This window comes from Myotis nattereri (genome assembly GCF_964212035.1).
Source record: "Myotis nattereri genome assembly, chromosome: 12".
NCBI classification, from domain to species: Eukaryota; Metazoa; Chordata; class Mammalia; order Chiroptera; family Vespertilionidae; genus Myotis; species Myotis nattereri.
The window spans coordinates 32383719-32404883 of record NC_138087.1 but is presented as its reverse complement, the minus strand read 5'-3'; positions in this window follow the sequence as shown (position 1 = coordinate 32404883).

Here is a 21165-nt window from a genome sequence, read left to right as displayed (position 1 = left end):
TCAGCAATGTGATTTCTACTAGTGGGTTTTTAAAATACTTGGCAATAGGCATCCTTGATGTTATGAAAGTGCCACTTGAATGAAAGTTTAGTAGGAAAAATTAACTGAGGCACCAGTATGGATTCATTAGTGAAGATTTTGACAATTCAGGGACTGAACCAAAAGGGAAACAATCACAAAAACCTGAATTGAAGTTCACTCGAACATGGGGTGGATTGCATTGGCTGACAGTCATTAGGTACAATGGTGTATATACAACAATACACTCTTTTCAACTACATTGTACATTAAAAAATTGCCTATTTTGGATCAAAAAGGTGGCTTAGGCACAGATAGTTCTGGGTTCAAATGCCAGCTCTGTTACCCATGATTTGCATGGCCTTGGAAGAGTCATTTAACCTCTGTGGGCTCCAGTCTCTTACTACTGATGGGCATTGTTCTAAGCACTGTAGACATATGAATTTATTAATCCTCACAACAGTGGATACTTTATTCTTATGTCCAATATACTGATAAAGAGTACCACTCTTAGACCAGGGCAAGAGGGGTCTCTTTCCTGGGCCCTGTGCTTTAATAGGTCCTGCTCTAGCCCTTTTCCAGCTGCACCCCTCCCAATGGACAAAGAGTCTATGGGACCAATGGAATGCCCAACTGGATGATCAAGAGATGGCCAAGGGGTAGCTGCTCGTGGGAAATTCAGATTCATGGGGCAGAGTGTTTTAAACATTGTACCCTCGTTGTAAAGAAAGAACATGGTGGAAGAAAGGAGTACTTGCTACTAACCAACTATTTTGGTGCCTCCGTGCTCTGATATGGTACCCTGAGAATTTTAATTACAAACTTTGTCCTCCTAGGATGATATAAGATATAACTGAGTGCTAGCTTGATTTATGGCCTTTGAATGGACATATGCTACGTGGGCCTCCATTTGTACTATTTCCCCAGGCTGCACAAGGTTAAGGGTAGGGAGGTATATATATTAGGAAGTTAAGATACATGGAAATCAAATGATTAGTCAATTTTCATAGAGCATAAAAGTGGTAGAGCTATGATTTGAACACAGGTGCTCTGGCTCCACAGTCTGAGTCCTCACACTATGCTATTACCACAGTTGAGTTTAAGGAATATGCAGGTAAGCTATGACAAGTCTTCTCATCAACCTTTATGTCACATCACACAAACAATGGCCATGGAATGAGGTCTAAGGTGTATAGCACAGTAGCAGACATTGTCATACTGCTTTCAAGGAGACCCACCGTTCGCTGGAGCTGACTAAGGGGCCAGGCGGGGAGCAAGAGATGGGTGGAATCATAGACTGAATCATTGAGAAAGAAACCATTTTCAGCCATCAGAGAAATCAGGATATTGAATAGAATTTGGTTGGGGGGAAATTAAGGATTCAATTACAAAAAAATAAAAGAGGTATAAAGCACTGGTATAATAGAATGAACTTGGGTTTTGAAGTCAGAAATGTATTCAAAATAAGTTTTACAATTTGTTTGCTGGATGACATTGGCAAGTTATTTAAGCTACCAGGCCTTTGTTCCCTTGATTGTAAAAATGGAGAGGAGAGAAATCCCATGTAAATTAGAGAAATCCATGTAAAAGTATTAGTATAGTATGTGACACATAGAAGGTACCCCATAAATGGAGATATGCACAGTAACATAAATATTAGCAGTAGAAAATAAGAGATGATAACAATAATAATGATAATAATAGGTAATGTTCAAATAGATTTTACTACATTACAGACACCACTAAGCACTTTATGTCTTTTAGCTCTTTAATCCTCATAACAAACCAATGAGAGAGTTCTATTATTATCATTCTCCATTTAGAAATGAAGAAACTGAGGAATCAAGAGGTTAAATGAATTTCCCAAAATCACTGGAACAGGAGTCAGCACATTTTCACTGTAAAGGACCAGATATTAAGTATTTTAAGATTTGTGGGTCAGACCCTCTCTGTTATCACTATTCAATTCTGCCCTTGTATTGTGAAAGCAGCCATTAATAATACATAGACAAATGAACAGGGATTTTTTCCAATAAAACTTTATTTATGAGCACTAAAACTGGAATTTTATATATTTTCAACATGCCATGAAAGACTGTTCCTCTTTTGATGTTTTTCCCAATTATTAGCTTATAGGCCATAAGTTAATGTAGGCAATGTGCTTGCTGGATTTAGCCTACAGGCCATAATCATTGTTCTCTGTTCTAAATAAACAGGCCCAGGGCAACGATACCTCTTGTCCTTGTCTAAGGGAGTTTAGCATTTTGTTATTCCAGCTCCAAAATCTGCTAGGATAAGAAAGGGCAGGGGAAGGGACAAAGGGAGGGAAAGAAAAATCTTAATATTTTAAGGATTGTTTCCAGACAATTAAAGTCTCATTTTAGGGATGCAGATGCTATTTGACTTGGAGAGATCCTTAAATAAACACATTGGGTATGCAAAATAAAGTCATATATTAGATGGGAGACAAACTAACTCCTTTGAGTAAGAGTGCATTTCTTGGGTGAATGTGAGCTTTCTCCTGATCCACAGAAGGCCTACTAGGAACATTTGTGGGAAGCATGAAGGAACCATATGATGGGAGGAATATAAGCCATTTCTGAGAGAGGAACTCTAGGAAGGAGTGCCCAAAAAGAGAGACAATCTTAAAAAAAATAACACCATTTTAAAGGACTATGTTAAGGAACTGAAGAAATCCATATCTGAGAGCCCATTGAAGTCTATTTCTAGTTCTAAGATGTAGTGAGCTTTCTCAGACAATGTAAACAATAACCTTGTGTTGCAGAGGAGGGGCAGGGGAAGGGGGGAGGGGTGACAATGAGTAGAAAGGAGGGACAATAGATAGCTTCTAGGCCTGAGTAAACAGAAAATCAGCAATAAAGGACTGACAGATAGAAAAGTCTGTTCATCCCTTGCTTGTTTTTATTGATGAGCTATCAAAAATAAACATTTGCTCACCATCACAGAGACATTCATGCTCAGCCAGGGTTGCTCAGTGGTTGAGCATAGCCCTATGGACCAAGAGATCACAGTTCCATTCCAAGTCAGGGCACATGCCCAGGTTGTGGCCTTAATCCCCAGTAGGGAGCTTACAGAAGGCAACCAATCAATGATTCTTTCTCATCATTGATGATTCTACCTCTCCCTCTCCCTTCCTTTTTGAAATCAATGGAAAAAAATATTTTTAAAAGGGGCATTCATGAAGTACTTGCTTTAGGCACTGAGTGTTATGATGGGTTCATCCTATATAATAAAAGCCTAATATGCTAAGTGTCCGGTTGTCTGGTCATCCGTTCAACCAATCAAAGTCTAATACGCTAATGATATGCTAAGGTTGCTCAACTGCTCACTATAATGTGCACTGACCACCAGGAGGCTGACAGTTGACTGGTCAACCAGTCGCTATGATGTGCACTGACCATCAGGGGGCAGACAGTCAACCAGTAGACCAGTCGCTATGACATGCACTGACCACCAGGGACAGATGCTTCAACTGGTAGGTTAGCTTGCTGCTGGGGTCTGGCTGATCAGGACTGAGCAAGATGGGCCGAACAAGCCCTGGAGCCCGCCCGTGGCCCCTCCTTGGCTGGCCAACCTCCCACATCCCTTCTCAGCCCCAATTCATGCACCGGTGGGGTCTCTCGGCCTGGCCTGTGCCCTTTTGCAATCCGGTACCCCTCGGGGGATGATGGAGAGCCAGTTTCGGCCTGATCCCACAGGCCAGGATGAGGGATCCCATGGGTGCACAAATTCATACACCAGGCCTCTAGTATAATATAGAGAGAAAGCTTTTGTCCATAAAGAATTCACAATCTCAAGAATTTTTCCAAATATCAAGGTAGCACTTCTCTTTCACTTTTGCAAATTGAAACAAATATTTCAAACCCTGTTAGTGAGTTCTGTGCTTGTATAATATTAAGTCTTAGGTTATGTAGAGAAGTTTGAATATTTCAAAGGGCAGAATCAAGCCTGTTCTGCCCAGTTCATAGTGGCTGAAGCTGCTGGAGCCAGCCGGTCACTTCTCCCCACCTGCTTCCTCCCTTTCCCACCACCTGCTGCTGACTGATTCTTTTAATTCCCTTCTGTGTATGAAAAGTCACTCTTTTCTTTTTAAAAAGAAAACAAGGGTAACAACAACCAAAAAAAGGAGGGAGGTATGTAGAAATGAAATAAGTAGAGATAAAGAAAGCATTTTAAGTCACTGCACCCACTGAGAAGTTTTCTTCAGACCTGATGTTTGGGGCTTATGCTTAGGGAACATCTTCAGGCCAGGATCTGGACATGTTTAGGTGTGCATCTGAAGTACACCTAGCGGGTATCATTTTAATGCCTTTTCCTTTTTGAGTTTCTTCTAGAAAGCTCTACTCCTTCAGTTCAGAAAGAGCACATTATGTTTCCATGGTGCCTTGAAAGTCTTTTTTTATTTTATTGTTTAAAGTATTACATATTTCCCCTTTTTTCCTTGATTCACCCCTCCCTGACCACTCCTACCTCCCAGGACAAGCTCCCACAGCTCCAGTGTCCATGGCCATTGGTTATGCTAATATGCATGCATACAAGTCCTTTGGTTGATTGCTTTCCCTCCTCCATCCACACTTCCTTCCCTCTGAGGTTGGACAGTATGTTCTGTGTTTCTTTGTCTTTGGATATATTTTGTTGATCAGTTTATATTGTTCATTATATCCCACATATGTGTGAGATCATGTGATATTTATCTTTCTCTGACTGGCTTATTTCACTTAGCATAACGCTCTCCAGGTCCATCCATGCTGTTGCAAATGGTAAAAGTTCCTTCTTTTTTATAGCAGCATAGTATTCCACAGTTTTCTAATCCACTCATCCTAATGGGCACTTAGGCTGTTTCCAAATCTTAGCTATTGTAAATTGTGCTGCTATGAACATAGGGGTTCATATATCCTTTCTGATTGGGGTTTCTGATTTCTTGGGATATATTCCTGGACGTGGGATTACTGGGTCAAATAGGAGTTCCATTCTTAACTTTTAGAAGTCTTTTGTAGGGACAAGTTGGTGCTTCATTGAAAAACTGTATTATCTAGACCAGTGATGGCGAACCTTTTGAGCTTGGCGTATCAGCATTTTGAAAAACCCTAACTTAACTCTGGTGCCGTGTCACATATAGAAATTTTTTGATCTTTGCAACCATAGTAAAACAAAGATTTATATTTTTGATATTTATTTTATATATTTAAATGCCATTTAACAAAGAAAAATCAACCAAAAAAAGAAATGATTTCATGTGTCACCTCTGATACGCGTGTCATAGGTTCGCCATCACTGATCTAGACCTTTCCTTTTCGGGCTATGTGATTCTGATAGGGAAGCTATGTCACAACTCTGTAAGTTGAAGTTAGCTAATAGCAATGAAAAACCCTTCTTGCCTGGAGATAAGCAAATTCCACCCAGTGGATGTTCAACAGACTCATGACTTCTCACTGAGAAAAAGCTGTATTTGTCACATGTTGCACACTGCTTTCCCTCCATCTGAGCTATAACTGCATGTGCTCTGTGCATTCTCCTTTGAACTGGTTGTAACATCTGAACAGTTTCCTCATTGAGGAATTAAATAAAATCTCTAAATCATGTTTATTTTGAATCTAGGTACAAGTCATGATTTTATCTTTATTAAAAATTATCCTTAAACCATTTTTTCTAGCTTGCAGATTAGGAGTTACTCCAGGCAAGCACCTCTGTCACCAGTCATCACTAAGTTGTAGATAGAACATGTGTTTGTCTTTCTTATTTCTACAGCCTAAATTCATCCTATTACTTATAGTCAATTTCATGTAAATCCATTTCAGAACTCCGGGGGATGGAAAATAAGAGTGTCTTTCCAGATTGGGGAAATATTTTTATTTATTTACTTATTTATTTTTAATTCAATTTATTGAAGTGACTTTGGTTAATAAAATTATAGGTTTCAGAGGTACAATTCTATAACACATCTTCTGGATATTATCTATATTCACCATCCAAAACCCAGACTCCTTCCATCACCATTTACCCCCTGTTTACCTTCTCCTACCTCTCCCTATCCTCCTATCACTCTGGTACTCACTATACTGTTGTCTGTCTATGAGGGTGTTTTTTGCTTTTTTTTTAGTGTGTGTGTGTGTGTGTGTGTGTGTGTGTAATGTAATTCTTCGCATGTTTCACCCAGCTCTCCTGCCCCCTCCTCTGACAGCTGTCAGTCTGTTCTGTGTATCTATAAATCTGTTTCTATTTTGTTTGCTAGTTTATTTTGTTCATTACATTCCACATATAAGGAAGTCCTGTGGTATTTGCCTATTCCTGTCTGGCTTATTTCACTTAGCATAATATACTCTAGGTCCATTCATGCTGTCATGAAAAGTAAAATTTCCTTGTTTTTATTTTATTTCTTTACAGCCAAGTAGTATTCCATTGTGTAAATGTACCACATATTTTTTAATCTACTCATCTACTTATGGGCACTTGGGCAGCTTCCAAATCCTGGCTATTGTAAATAATGCTGCAAGGAACAGAGGAGTGCATATATTCTTTGGAATTAGTGTTTTGAGATTCTTTGGACACATTCCTAGAATTGGAATCGATGGGTCTTAAGGCAGTTACATTTTTAATTTTTTGAGCTAAGTCCATATTGTTTTCCACAGTGGCTGCACCAATCTGTGTTTCCACCAATAGTGCAAGAGGGTTCTGTTTTCTCCACATCCTCTCCAACACTTGCTGTTTGTTGATTTAATGATAGCCATCTGACAGGTGTGAGGTGACATCTCATTGTCATTTTAATTGGTATTTCTCTGATGATTAGTGACATTGAGCATCTTTTCATGTGTTTATTGGACATCTACATGTCTTCTTTGGAGAAGTATCTATTCAGGTTTTTTGCCCATTTTTATTGGATTTTTGTTTGGTCTTGAGTTGTGTAAGTATTTCATAAATTTTGGCTATTAACTCTTAGCAGATGATACATTGACAAATATGTTTTCCCATTCAATGGGCTGTCTTTGTATTTTGTTGATGCTTTCCTTTGCTGTGCAAAAACTTTTACTTATGAGGTAGGCCAATTTGTCTATTTTGTTTGTTTCCCTTGCCTGAAGCAATATGTATGAGAAAATATTGCTCTGAGAAATGACTGAGATTTTATTTTGTATATTTTCTTCTAGGATTTTTATGATTGTGAATCTAACATTTAAGTATTTATAACATTGTATTGAACTTGTCTCTGGTAAATTGCTCTCCTCCATTTCATTTAGTTCTTTTCCTAGGAATTTCTCCTGTTCTTTAATTTGGGGCCTGTTTGTTTGTCTTTTCATTTGGCTGCCCCTCTGCCTTTACTTTTGTGTATTAGGTAGATCTGCTATCTCTCCCTATTTTCGTAGGATGGCATTATATAGTAAGTGCCTTGTGGCGCTCACTAATACAGTCTCCGTGGTCAACTGAGCTAGTCACTTCATGAATGTCCCTAATCCTAACCCCAACAACATTACCACCAACCTAGGCAAGGACATTTTCCCACTCCCCAAACATTCAATAAGATGATAGACTAGAAATACACAGAAATGAGGATTCCCACTTACACCATGCCCAAAAGTCTTAAGTCTCCCAGCTAACGGAATAGGGATTTTATCCATCTATTTTATAGTGAGAACAGTCATAAAAATAAATATGAAGACCCCTGATATTTTTATCAGTTAAGAAGCTTTCCAAACACTATACAACCAAACTTCTATAAATAATTAAAAGAGTTGATGTTCCTCCATCTTAAATTCAATTATCATATAAAAGTTGCCTTTTGATAATAGGAGAGAATTTGTGGGATTTGGCAGGTCCTGCACACTGTTCTCCCAGAGGAGGGCCTTCCCCTTCCTCCCCAGGGCAGCTGCGGGGGCCTCTGCTGCCTCACCTTGTACCCAGGGCTGAGGGTCATGAGGCCAGAAGACTGACAGCCTGAGGGTGACAGGGCTCTCTCCCCAGTGTTGACAGTGTGTGCCTCCCCACTGGGGAGGTGGAGCATCTCTGACATGTGCTGGTGTGTTCACTGCCTCTAGATAGACAGTGGTGATGCTTGCCCAGCATCGTGAATGTACTTCATGCTCAGGAATGGCAACACTTAAAATATGAATAATAAGATTTGTTTATTACTTAAACAGGATTATACAATGGAAAAATGAAGGCTAAAAACAGAAAAAAAGAAAATAATAAGAGCAAAAACTCCCCCAAACCTCGAAATAATAAAAATCAAAAGATGAAATATTGAATCATGCCATGGAGAACAAAATAAAAAAAGGAAAAGATCAAGGAGTGGGGGTGAACCAAGTTTTGCCCTTATGACAGGGTGAGCACGTTCCACAGGGGCACACCTGCACCTGGCAGTGCTTACCCCACAGAAATTCTTGCACAATTTTTCAAAGATGTATATTTGAGACTACCCATCAGAGCACTGACAGAATTAGATAAAACACTAATATCCATAGAAAGGGGATGGGCTCCACCAATCCTGGTCCACATGGATTAGGGAAGCTGAGCAGCTGCTAACGTGGATACAGGGGTCTCTATGTGCTGATAGATAAAGGCCTTGTGGGTCCTCTCCCTTGAAGCACATGGAAAAACTATCTCCATCCATGATCCAATCAGTTAGACTACATATATGTGATTTCAATAGGTAGATACACATATGTGAAAATGACATGATGCTGTATGTAGAAAACCCTAAAGATTCTATCAAAAACTACTAGTAATGATAATTGAATTTAGTAAAGTAGCAGGATTCAAAATAAATATCCAGAAATCAGTTGCATTTATATACACCAATAATTATCAAAAAGCAAAAGAAGAAAATTACTCCATTTAAAATTGGATTAAAATACATAAATTACCCTGGAATAAATTTAACAAAGCATGTAAAACACCTGTAATTCAAAAATTATAAAACTCTGAAGCAAGAATTTGAAGGAGATATATATAAGTGGAAGCATATACTGTCTTCATGGATTGGGAGAATTATTACCAAAATGTTCCTACTACCCAAAGCAATTTATAGATCCGATGCAATTCCAATGAAGATGTCAATGGTGTACTTCACAGAACTGGAAAAAAATATTCCAGAAATTTTTAAGGAACTACAACATTTACCAAATAGTCATAGCAACTTGAGAAAGAAGAACAAAATTGGAGATATCACACCATCTGGTATCAAACTATACTACAAGGCCATCGTAATCACACAGAATGGCATTGGCATAAAAACAGACATATAAATCCATGGATTAGAATAGAAATCCCAGAAATAAATCCATGTCTTTATGGTCAATTAATATTTGACAAAAGAGACAAGGACATAGAGTAGGGTAAATAAAGTATATTCAATAAATGGTGTTGAGAAAATTGGACAGAAAACTGCAAAAAATTAAAACTAGACTACCTTCTCTCACCACACATAAGAATAAACTGCAAATGGATAAAAGACTTAAGTGACAAATTTGAAACCACAAAAATCCTAGAAGAACTTGTAGGCAGTAAGATCTTGGATACTTCTCATAACAATATTTTTTTCTGACATATCTCTTCAGGCAAGGTGAACAAAAGATAAATTAATGGGACTAAATTAAACGAAAAAGTTTTGGCACAGAAAAGGTAACCATTAACAAAATGAAAAGACAACCCACTGTATGGGAGAACATACTTGCCAATGATACATCTGATAAGGGGTTAATGTCCAAAATTTATACTGAACTCAACACCAATAAAACAAACAATCCATTTAAAAACAAGGGAAAGGACCTGAATAGATACTTCTCCAAAGAGGACATAGAGATGGCCAATAGACATAAGAAAAAATGCTCAATGTCACTAATCACCAGAGAAATATCAATTAAAACCACAATGAGATGTCACCTCATACCTGTCAGAATGGCTATCATCAATAAATCCTCAAATGACAAGTGTTGAGAAGAATGTGGAGAAAAGGGAACTCCTCCCTGTGCACTGTTAGTAGGAATGCAGACTGGTGCAGCCCCTGTGATAAAAAAAATGGATTTTCCTTAAAAAATTAAAAATGGAACTACCTTATGACCCAGCAATTCCACTTCCTGCAATATATCCAAAGAAACCATAATACTCCCTTAATAGCAAGATTTGACCTTGTCATTTTCTGCTTCTGACTTCTCTTAGAATGAAGTCTAAAATATTTGTTATGGTCATGTGAACTCTAGTCCCTGCCTACTTCTGCTCATATACCATCATATTTTCTTTTCTCTCTTGGTTCAAGCCATATCAGCCTTTGTCAGTTCCCACAAAGGTCCTATGCAGTAACTTATTCCTCTTATTGTAAAACTATTCTGCTTTCCCTTTAGCTTTTTATCTGTGACTCATACTTTGATTCAGCTTGAGGGCATCTCTCTCAGTAATCCACATGAGATCAAAGCTGCCATATTTTCCCTCCATACCCCAGACTGTAGTTGTGCAGTTGTGTAATCATTTAGCTCTTTTTCTAAATGTTTCTCCTGTTCTCTCATTTGTGGCATGTTTCTTTGTCTCCACACTTTGGCTGCCGCTGGTGTTTCTTTCTATGCGTTAAGTAGATCTGCTATAACTCCCAGCCATAGGGTGGCCTTATGTAATACATGCTCTGTGGGACCTCGTGGCTCAGTCTCCTCGATAACCTCTGTTGGGTGCTCCAGGATGTCCTTTCTGTGGCCCATGTGGGCCCTCCTGTTGTAATTGAGTCTTGATTGATTTTGGTCTTGACCCTCAGGCTGGCTTACTCTGAGGATCCAATGTGACCACAGTGTAAGAGGTGCTGTGCAGATGCTACCCACACAGAACAGAATTTCCTCAGCTGGGTCTGGTCCCTGATGAGATCTCTCTTTGGATATGCCACTTGTGAAGCTAATTGGGTCATGCTCTGATATTGTCTAAGGCTGCCCACTGGGTGTGTTGGTTCTGGGGCCTCTTGGGCAGGGCTCTGGTGCAGGTGAATATCAGGTGACTTGCCCTGAGCTACCTGTTTGGAGCTACAAAATGATCCTTGGTTTGTGGCTCTCGGTATGTGCAGGAAGAATCAAGCTGCACACAAAGGGTGGATTTTTTTTTAGCACAGTGCCTTGGGGCTTGTCCGCAATCATCCCATGGATCCCCAAGATCTCCCTTTGCCTGTCTTTGCCTGTGGGCTGCCAGTTCGCCTTAGTCACTGAAGGAGTCTCTTTCAGTACTTGAGTTGCATGAGGAAGGTTCTCATTGAGTCACCAGATAGGGGAAAGAGGTGTTCACCAGATCTATATAGGTTCAATATTGGTGAAAGTGCAGGGTTTGAGGCCACTCAGCAAATGTCCCAGTGTATACCATATCTGGCTGCCACCAGCAGGGTGCTCTCACACCTTTGTGGTGGTGGTGGTGGTGGTCTCAGGGAGCTGTCAGGGTGAGGCCAGCAGAGTTTATCAGGCCCCAAAACACAAATATTTAGCCGTGTGAAAGGAAGGCTCTGCACTGCTTGAGCGTGTGAGGGGAAAATGTCCTCTGTTCTAGAGCCACACAATTTAGTCTGTCCCAGATTCTGACAGCAGTGCAATCTCAGCAGGGCAGGACCACCGGAAGTGGGGACAGGTGGAGGTGCCTAACTGGTTTAGGGGAAGGTATGAGGAACGGCCCCCTCCCCAGAGCCACACAACCCAGCCTGTCCTGGATTCTGCTCAGACCTGGGCAGGTTGGAGTCATCAAGTGTTGAGAGGGTGGAGCCACCTGGAATTCAGAGTGGGCCTAGGACAGTGATGGCGAACCTTTTGAGTTCGGCATGTCAGCATTTTGAAAAACCCTAACTTAACTCTGGTGCCATGTCACATATAGAATTATTTTTGATATTTGCAACCATAGTAAAACAAAGACCTATATTTTTGATATTTATTTTATATATTTAAATGCCTTTTAACAAAGAAAAATCAACCAAAAAAATGAGTTCGCATGTCACCTCTGACACGCGTGTCATAGGTTCGCCATCACTGGCCTAGGAGATCTCCCTCCTGTGTGAGGCACAAGTCAGCTTCACAGTAAAGCGGGGTGAGTGGCCTCCCACTCCAAAGCCATACAATTCATTCAGAGAGACCCCTGAGTCTGCCTAAACCTCTATACTCCATCCAGGCAGCTGACTCCTCAGCAGGCAGAAGCTTTACAGGGTGGGTTGACAGGGAGTCCAGAAGATGGGGCTAGTGCATTCCCTCAGATTGATGCTGTAAAGAGGGGAGCGATCTACACAAGAAAGATGGTGTCTGCAGTGTGAGAGAGGGACTTAACACAGGGACCTGGAAGCTGTCCCTTCAGCTCTCTCCTCAGAGGCACAAACCCTCATCTTTCCTCATGCAACTCTAGTCCACTCGGCCCTCTCTCTGCCAACACCCAGGATAAGTGGCTGCCAGTGAGATTTTGTGCATTGACCCTTTAAGAAGGTGTCTATGTCTCTAGCAGACTCCTGCCTCCCCATGGTGGACAGAATCCTTGCTGATTTTCACAGCCAAATGTTATGTGGGCACCTGTTCCTGGCTCTGTTGTACTGGACCTGGGTGCCACTTTGGTTTTGAGACCCCATGCTTCTCAGAGGGAAACTTTGCAGCTGAGAGACCCTGCCAGAATGTCAGCCACATTTTGTGGGAGGAAGGCCAGCACTCTTTGCGTCCCTGCCTTCCTACCAGTCTCAATGGAGCTTCTTCTGTAATTCCTTGATTATAAGATTTCTCTTTCAGCTGGTCTTCAGTTGGTTATTCAGGTTGATTGCTCTTTATTGCAGCTGTAATACCAGTTTGGTCCCAAGAGGAATAAGTGTAGCTCCCACCTACTCTGCTGCCATCTTGGATCTCCCAATATTGTTAAATAGCCCCAAGACACAGTGTTCCTCATAAAAGCATAAAGGCAGCAATTACAACATTCCGACACCTTTCCTTCTCTATTACCTTCAGATAATAAGCTTTGCAGAATCAGTATCATGATTCTTGATTCTTCCCTGACAGCTAGAAATAAATGTTCTTTTATGGTGCTCTGCCCATCCCTCCTAAAAATCAGCAGGTAAATATCACACCTGCTTTTGGTTTTTGCAGCCCAAAATAATTGACCGAAGAGACAAAGTTTTAAAAAGTGAAAACTGTACACTTCCATGAGAACATTAATGCAAATGTTCTTTCTGCTTGACTGGCTGGAATGGAGCCTAATGTAAAAAGAGCATAACTCTATTACTCGATGATGGTTGCTGGGTATAATGCACTCTCTCTTGAAATAGGTTTAAGAAGCTAATAGAATTAGTTTATTATAATTAGGGTTGATGGGATCAGCAGATGAGTTTTGCACAATAAACCATCTCATTGAGTTATGCTCTGCAGGCTGCTTCTCTGGTCCTGAATTGTGTCCACCTGTGCCTTGGGTTGAGCACCCCAGTCTAGAGCATGGCAGCGCTTCTAAAAGCCATTTACTATGTGCAATTTCCTGAAAGATTATAAGTTACATAGTTCCATTTGACTAGGAGATGGAGCCCTTATCCCTGATTATTTTTAATCAATCAGTAAGCATTATGTGTTAAAAGGGTTGGCAGAGATAGAGATGTATATGCATAATAGCATCTGGCCTCATAGAGTCAAGTTGAAAAAGAAAACTAATCAATCTATAGCAATGAGAAAACCATTGATTAATCCCCTCAAATACTGATTTTCAGTACAATAGCAATGCATAGAATAATGGTAATGAGGAACTACCTCAGAGAAAAAGTAAAATTTGAGCTAGACATTGCATGCTGTGTAAGTTGAATATTCTAGTTGAAATACAGAGTGAGCAAAGGTAGGAAGGTGCAAATAGCATGGCACATATAGAATTTAGGGGGAAGTGGTATGACATGCCGAGTGCAATTTATAAAGTAGTAGGAAATCAGTTTGCGTTGGGGAAGGTGGAAATGAGGATTCAGGTGATCAGGAAAGATGGGCAGAGGAATCTGGATTTGGTGCAAACCCACACAAGATCACTGAGGGATTGGGAATGGGTAATAACATAACGAAAGTGGAGATTTAAAGAAGATGGGTTGAAAGTTAAAGTCCATACAGGTAGAAAAGAAGGTGAGCAGTGACTAGAGTCTCAACTGGGGATAGCATCACTGCAATAAAAACAACAGAAAATCTCGTACATATCTTAAGGAACTAACAATAAAACTTTAATTCAATAAGATAAACATTTATTAAATGTACTGATGTACAAAGCATTATGAAAAGCATTGCAGAAAACCTTAACATAGCAAGGCTGTGTTTCATTAGTTTAAAATCTAAAATGGAGGTTACAGGTATATTTCAGTGAGTAGGGTACGCCCCAGATAGGTCCATCCGTGCTTCTTGGAAAAGTTCTAAAGGTATTCAGAAGGGGTAGATATTTATGTCATACAGGTAATTAGACAAGGTTTCATAAAGGCTCACTAAACTATGAAAAATGAAGATCCAGATCCAGAAAAGCTAGAAACATTATGGACATGGCATACTTGAGAAGTGGAGGCGTAATTGAACCAGGTTATAAGACTGGTTCAGGCAGGAGGATGGGGAGTGCAGATAAGACAAGAACAATGTGGGAGGTACAAAATTGTGGAAGGTCTAATCTTAGGAGAAAATTTAGATTTTATCAGGAAGGCAATGGGGAGTCATAAAAGGTTTTTGAGCAGAGAAATTTTTTGATCAAATTTATGAATGGTAATAATGACCTTGACTGTGCATCTGAGAAGGACTTGGAGGAGAGTTAGTGATGAGGAGTTCAGCTTTAAGTAAAGTTAACTGGGAACTATAAAAATAGTCACAATAAAACAAACAATATAAGAATTACTGCAAAGATAGAACCTTAAAAACCAGAGTATTAATTAGACATAAAATTGAGTGGCAAGAATGAGAGAATGAGGCATTTAACTAAGATTCCTTGTTTGTGTGAGTGGGTGGTCCATTTAAACGGAAATAGTGAATATGGAACTAAAGCAGGTTTGAGAAGTATGATATGAATTTTACTTTGAGGATACTGAGTTTGAAGTGCTCATAGGTCATTGTTATGGAACATCCAAAAGGATCATAAAATATTTGCTTGGAACCTAGAGGAACAGTCAAGCCTATAGCTCTAAATGAGTTTTGTCCACAAAGGGATGTGAAGACTCAGAGTCTCTGGCATTTAATGAGATTATTTCAGAATGAGAACATACCAAATATGGGCTAAGGATCAGACTTGACCCTAGGGCAGTGATGGCGAACCTATGACACCTCTGACACGCGAACTCATTTTTTTGGTTGATTTTTCTTTGTTAAATGGCATTTAAATATATAAAATAAATATCCAAAAATATGTCTTTGTTTTACTATGGTTGCAAATATCAAAAAATTTCTATATGTGATACAGCACCAGAGTTAAGTTAGGGTTTTTAAAAATGCTGACACACTGAATTCAAAAGGTTCACCATCATTGCCCTAGGGAATAAAAATATTTATCAGGCAAAAATGAGGAGAAACCAATGAAGGGGTGGTATTATTAAAGACAGGTGTTGAGAGGCAATGTAGATGAAGAGTTTGTCATATATACTGCTTAGTTATGATTATGACTAAGAAATATCATCGGATTTAGCATTCGAGAAACCCATGGTAACTTTATTGGAGTGTCATTTTAAGAAAACTTGTGAGGGTAAAAGTCAAATTGTACCAAGTGCCATAAAAAAGGGAAGCAAAGCCATTAAGGGTACAATTATTCTTCAAAAGTGTTTAGCATTGAAAAGGAGAAAGGAACCATGCTAACTTGCAGGTGTGACAGAAATGGAAGAAAGAACTCAGAGCCATTTTATATGAACAGAAGAAATCATTGGGGGAAAAAAGATTGAAGATAAAAAAAATGTGGGGATAATTGATGGAGAAATAGGTAAAAATACTATCAAATCAAATTGACAGGTTAGCCTTAGGGCAGAAAGAACACTTATTTTCCCTCTGCGATATTGTTAGAATAAACACATTTAATTTTTTAACAAGATGTTGGTCCCTTAGATAAAGCTTATATAAATTGTGCATAGATCCAGCTGTTAGGGGCTCAGCTGCATGCTGTCTGTGACCCACAGTTTGAGCCCAATTAATTCAGCTTAATATTTTCTGAATTGACCCCATTGCCTCAGGCTTGGCTCCTCTTCCACAAATAACAGTGTATTGGACAGCCTATTAGACTGTATGGTTGACTTTTAATTTTATTTTAATACCTGGGAACCAGCTCTGAGATTGCCCTGAACTCCATAGTCTTCAGACCAGCTAATTTCCCTAGAAAAATATCTCCATGAACCTTCTCTGGGCCCAGTTTGTCTTGGAGAAAATAGCAGAGCCTTGGAGTCAATGCTGAAATGAACTACTTCTAACTTTGAAATATTGGATTTCTTTTGGCAAAGCGATCAGATTCAAAGAGGAAGAGTCAGTCTTCAGATCTATTGAAATTGATGTGATCATTGAACATCCAAGCACAGATGTTCTTTAGGTAGTTGGAACTATGGCATTAGTACCCAGATAAGAAGCCTCCAATTTCTTCTCTATTATAAAAGTTAACCGTATTATCCACAAATTAATTCACAAATATATATACATACATACCTATATGACTTGAGGTGAACTTCTCTCTTTCTCTCTAACTCCCCCACACTATTTCTCCTTCCCTCCTTCACACACACACACACACACACACACACACACACACACACTGAGTGGCCAGATTATTATGACCACCTGACGTTTGTAGGCAAATTAGCTATAATTTCGCACTGAAGTTGCTAGAGGGCCAGACCATTATAAATAGGGAAGCAGGTTATTTACCACAACAGTAGAAGTGATTTTTTTTCTGAAGATATGGGTAAGCAACGCGATTTAACAGCCTTTGAACATATATATATATATATATATATATATATATATATATATATATATTGAGGAAGATGTGGTGAATAAAACCAAGGATAATATGTACACACTACATACTTACACTACATACTTACGTGTATATTAATATATGTATGTACATAAATATATAATACACAAATGTATATTCATATATATAAAAGTATGCCTATATATATATATATATTATCTTCAAATCCATCTACATCTTTCTCAATATTTTATTTTTATGTGTATGTGCCCCTTTCGTGTATAACCAAATTAGTTTAAGCTTCCAAAGGGTAAATATCATGTGTCTGCATAATTCTCTCCAAGCAAATTCTCTCCAGCGATCATTTAATTATTTCCGATGATGATGATGACTTGATTCCAAAACAGTTTAATGCAGGTTCAGTTTTACTGTATGTGGTTTCAATAAATAAGTTCTCAAATAGGTCACAGCTTCCTGCTAAAGAGCTATGGCTGAGGGTCTGTAGCAGGCAGGTTGAGCAGAGCCTCTTAAAAGGTTGTGGGAGACTCTTAGCTTACCTTGTAGGACCCAACTTTCTATCTCTGGGGAAAGTCATTTTAAAATAGCCAAAGCCATAAAACATCCTTGAGCTTTCTTTATTGCCTGTGTTTCCATTTATTGCCGTAAGTGTAAGTCATTAGGAAGATTCACTCCAACAGAGGACCATGGAGAATTGACTTAAATGGAGCAAAATCATAGGGTGAACTGAAGGCTTTCTATTTGTATGAGTGTTGAATCAGTAAATTTGAGAGGTCTGTGGAAATGAGCAAGTTTGATACACTCTTTGAAGGGGGCATCCAGGAAATCCTTCTGCTGTGGGAACTGGAGATTTGGGCCCTCGTTTCCCTTTTAAGGAGTTAGACTGATGTCAGCCAAGTGTAATAATAAAGACAAAATATGATATCTGGTAATGTTTGATTCACCAATGCAACTAAAGCTCTTCCTGTAGTACTGACTGGTCTGAGACACTGAGTCTCAAAACAAACCTTGTATCCCCTCCTCCTCCCCCCGCACCCCACCCCCCGCCCCGCCCAGGCAAATATCCTCTGCACACCAAGTACTTCCTGCAGCAGTGGTAAGAGCTTGGCTTCTGCAATCAAATTGTATTTATATTGTGTTCAACACCACCACCCCAGCCCCCATGAGCTCTGTAACCTTGGGAAGGTTGTTTGGTTTCTGAGTCTTTATTTCTTCCTCCATAAAATCATGTGTGGGATTTCTTCTGTTTTACCCTCTACATCCACCTAACACCCTTCTCCAATCTTTTACCAATCCCTGGAGACAAACCACTGCAGATAGAATGGAAATTTAATTTATTGTTCAAAATGGGACACATAAGAATAAAAAAGGAGGGGACTGTTTATCTCAGAAAAAAAGATGTAAACTAATATGGTTTCATGCAAACCCAGAGCTATGGTCATCATTAAATGGGCTATGTCAGTGGGCACATTTACTCTCCAACATTGCCTTTTAATTGGCCTGCCAAGAGGCTAGGAGAAGAGAAGAGAATGATGCTAGGGTATTGATGTACCTGATTTTCTCTTTGTGGTGTTGCCAAGGGTTGGCTCTGTCCATTAACCAAAGGTCACAGGAGTTATCAGGTGGGTTTCTCCGAGCAGCTTCCCCCAGGTTCCAGTACCTGCTTCCTTCCCTTGCCTTTGAGACCAACACTTAGGAAATTAAAATAAGTTAAATGCCTTATCTAAGATTATGGCTCTAAATAACAGACTAGAGACTTGAGCCCAGGCCTCTTGAATCCCAACCTGTGTTCTTCCTACTGCACTACATTATGATAATGTTTGAATCAAGAAAGTCTCATTGGATAGTTCTTTAACCTTCTCAGATATAATTGTGAGATACCATCATTAGGCACTGAGCATATGGATTTGCTGTTCAGTTTTAACATTAAACATAATTACCTTGTTGGGACAGAAGGAAGGTGAGCTGTCAGCAAAGGGGAAAGAAACTGCTGCAGTTGTAAACGCCACATGGCTCCTGCTCTCACCAGCCTGTCCTCATAAATGTAAAGTTCTGGTTACATTTATGTGACTCTGAGTGGTCAACTTACATATTGTCAAAATGCCTGTCCAATGCTCCCGGAAATCCCCTAAGAGTGCCTCACAATCCATCCGTTAGCCGGAGTCACTAAAAACCTCTGGCCAGTTTCCCCTCCCCTGCCCTGGCTTCCTTCTTAGACATCACTGTCTTTAAAACAGCTTAAAGAAGCCTTATCATGGCTCCTGCTGGTGGTGCCACAAGTCTGCGCCAAAGCCATGTGTCCAACCGGTCCAGTTTTTAGTCTTTGTAGGACAGAAGAGGCTTCATCTTTTTCTGAACCACACCCGGACAGCTGGACCTAGAAGAAGTAATCTTTGTGCATCTATTTCCCAAACTTGCAAAAATTCTTCCATCAATTTCTGGTTCCCATCCCGTGAGCCACAAGGACACAGACTGTCCAAGAGACTGGATAAGAAGTGGACTCCATTCTTTGCCTCTTTTCCTTTTGTTCATTCAGCCTCCCTTACTCCCAACAGCCCTCACTCCTTTACAAAGTACCATGTGGAAATCTCCATGCCTAACAACCAGTGGATTCAGACTCTGGGTGGGTGGACCACGCTAGCAGCTCCTTGGATAGCAGCAGTACCTTAGTTTGCAGATTTCAAATGCCGTGCTACAGTGGATGGTATTTCAAGTTAATTGTTTCAGGGTAGGCAACAATCAAGCAGGTCTTGTTAGCAGGAAAATATTCCATTTACTAAAGCGGATGGTCTTGCTTCTTTGAGGATCAACTTTACCATCTTTCCCTCCAAACCGAGTTGCATTTATGCTAAGGGCACGAAGTAGAAATTAGAAACTCTGAATTCCCACCACACTACTCCTATTTATTGATTTGTTTAGCTTTGGGCACATTACTTAACCTTGCTATGTCTTAGGTTCCTCATCTGGAAACAAAAAAGAATTAAAAATACTAATGGTGGAGTTATGTGGATTAGCTAATTAATTATTGAAAAGTTCCATATGAATGCTAAGTAGTCTTACTATTCTTGCAGCAGGAGACTACTGATGTGCGCTCGGTGGTGCAGTACATGCCCTTTTGTTACTCAGGCCTCTGTGAGTGCCCCTATCCGTTGCCACCCTCACTGAGGCCACAGCCTGGCTCTCAGACCACCAGGACTATGCTCCACTGCCACATGAGGCCTCAGGAACAATGTTGTGAAACTCGGGCCTCATGCCAGCCCTTCCTAACAGATCCATTGTCAGAAAGCATCTGACAGGGATCACCACTAGACAACAGCCCACTGAAACACCATTTGTGTTTGTATCCATTCCTAGATACTCCCATTTTTTGAAATAATGTCATAGAAGTAGTCTGGTTTGCTATCTGCTTCCAAATGTATAATCGGGAATTGGTGTGTGTACAATACACACACACACACACACACACACACACACACACACACACGCACACACACAGCAAGAGACATATACACATACTTCCCATACCTGGCAATACTGTTCAGTTTTGGCACCTTATAACTCACAGAGACAGTTATAGGTACTTACTTTTGGAACCCAAAAGATCCAAAACTCCTAATATTTAGATTGGGAATGTATTACATATTATTTTAGTGGGTTTATGTTTTGTTAAAGTTTTCTTGCTTCCCTTGAGCACATATAAACTGTCAGGTGGCCAGCCTTCTCAATCTATTCGCTTTGTTTCAAACACTTTCCTCACTGCTTTCTCCTCCTCTCCATCTTACTCTTTTTTTTTTGAGAGAGAGAGAGAGAGAGAGAGAGAGAGAGAGAGAGAGCGAGCTCAGTATCTTCTCTAGAATTCCATCCCTGACTCTCACTGACTTCAGTATTTCCCACCTCAATGTGGCTTTAACACTGCAGTACCATTCATTTGGTCCTTAATATTTCCACCTATATTGCTATTTGCCTTTTGAAAATGTATCCCAGATGTTAACAAGGGTCTCTTGGCAGTTTTAGAGCTAAACTGAATCAATTTTAAACTCCATTTCAAACCTAATGGAAATTCCAAGCTATCCTTAGATTCCTCAAAGTCCTTGAGGGGTTACATTTCAAAAGGTCACTTCTGACTATGGGTTATACCACTTTTGTAATATTTCAGGTTATAGATCATTTTATTGCTCCAGAGTACTGTCTTTGTTCTGTTTGGGGTGCACCTAAATATAAAATTCAGCCTCTTCTCAGTTTCCACAG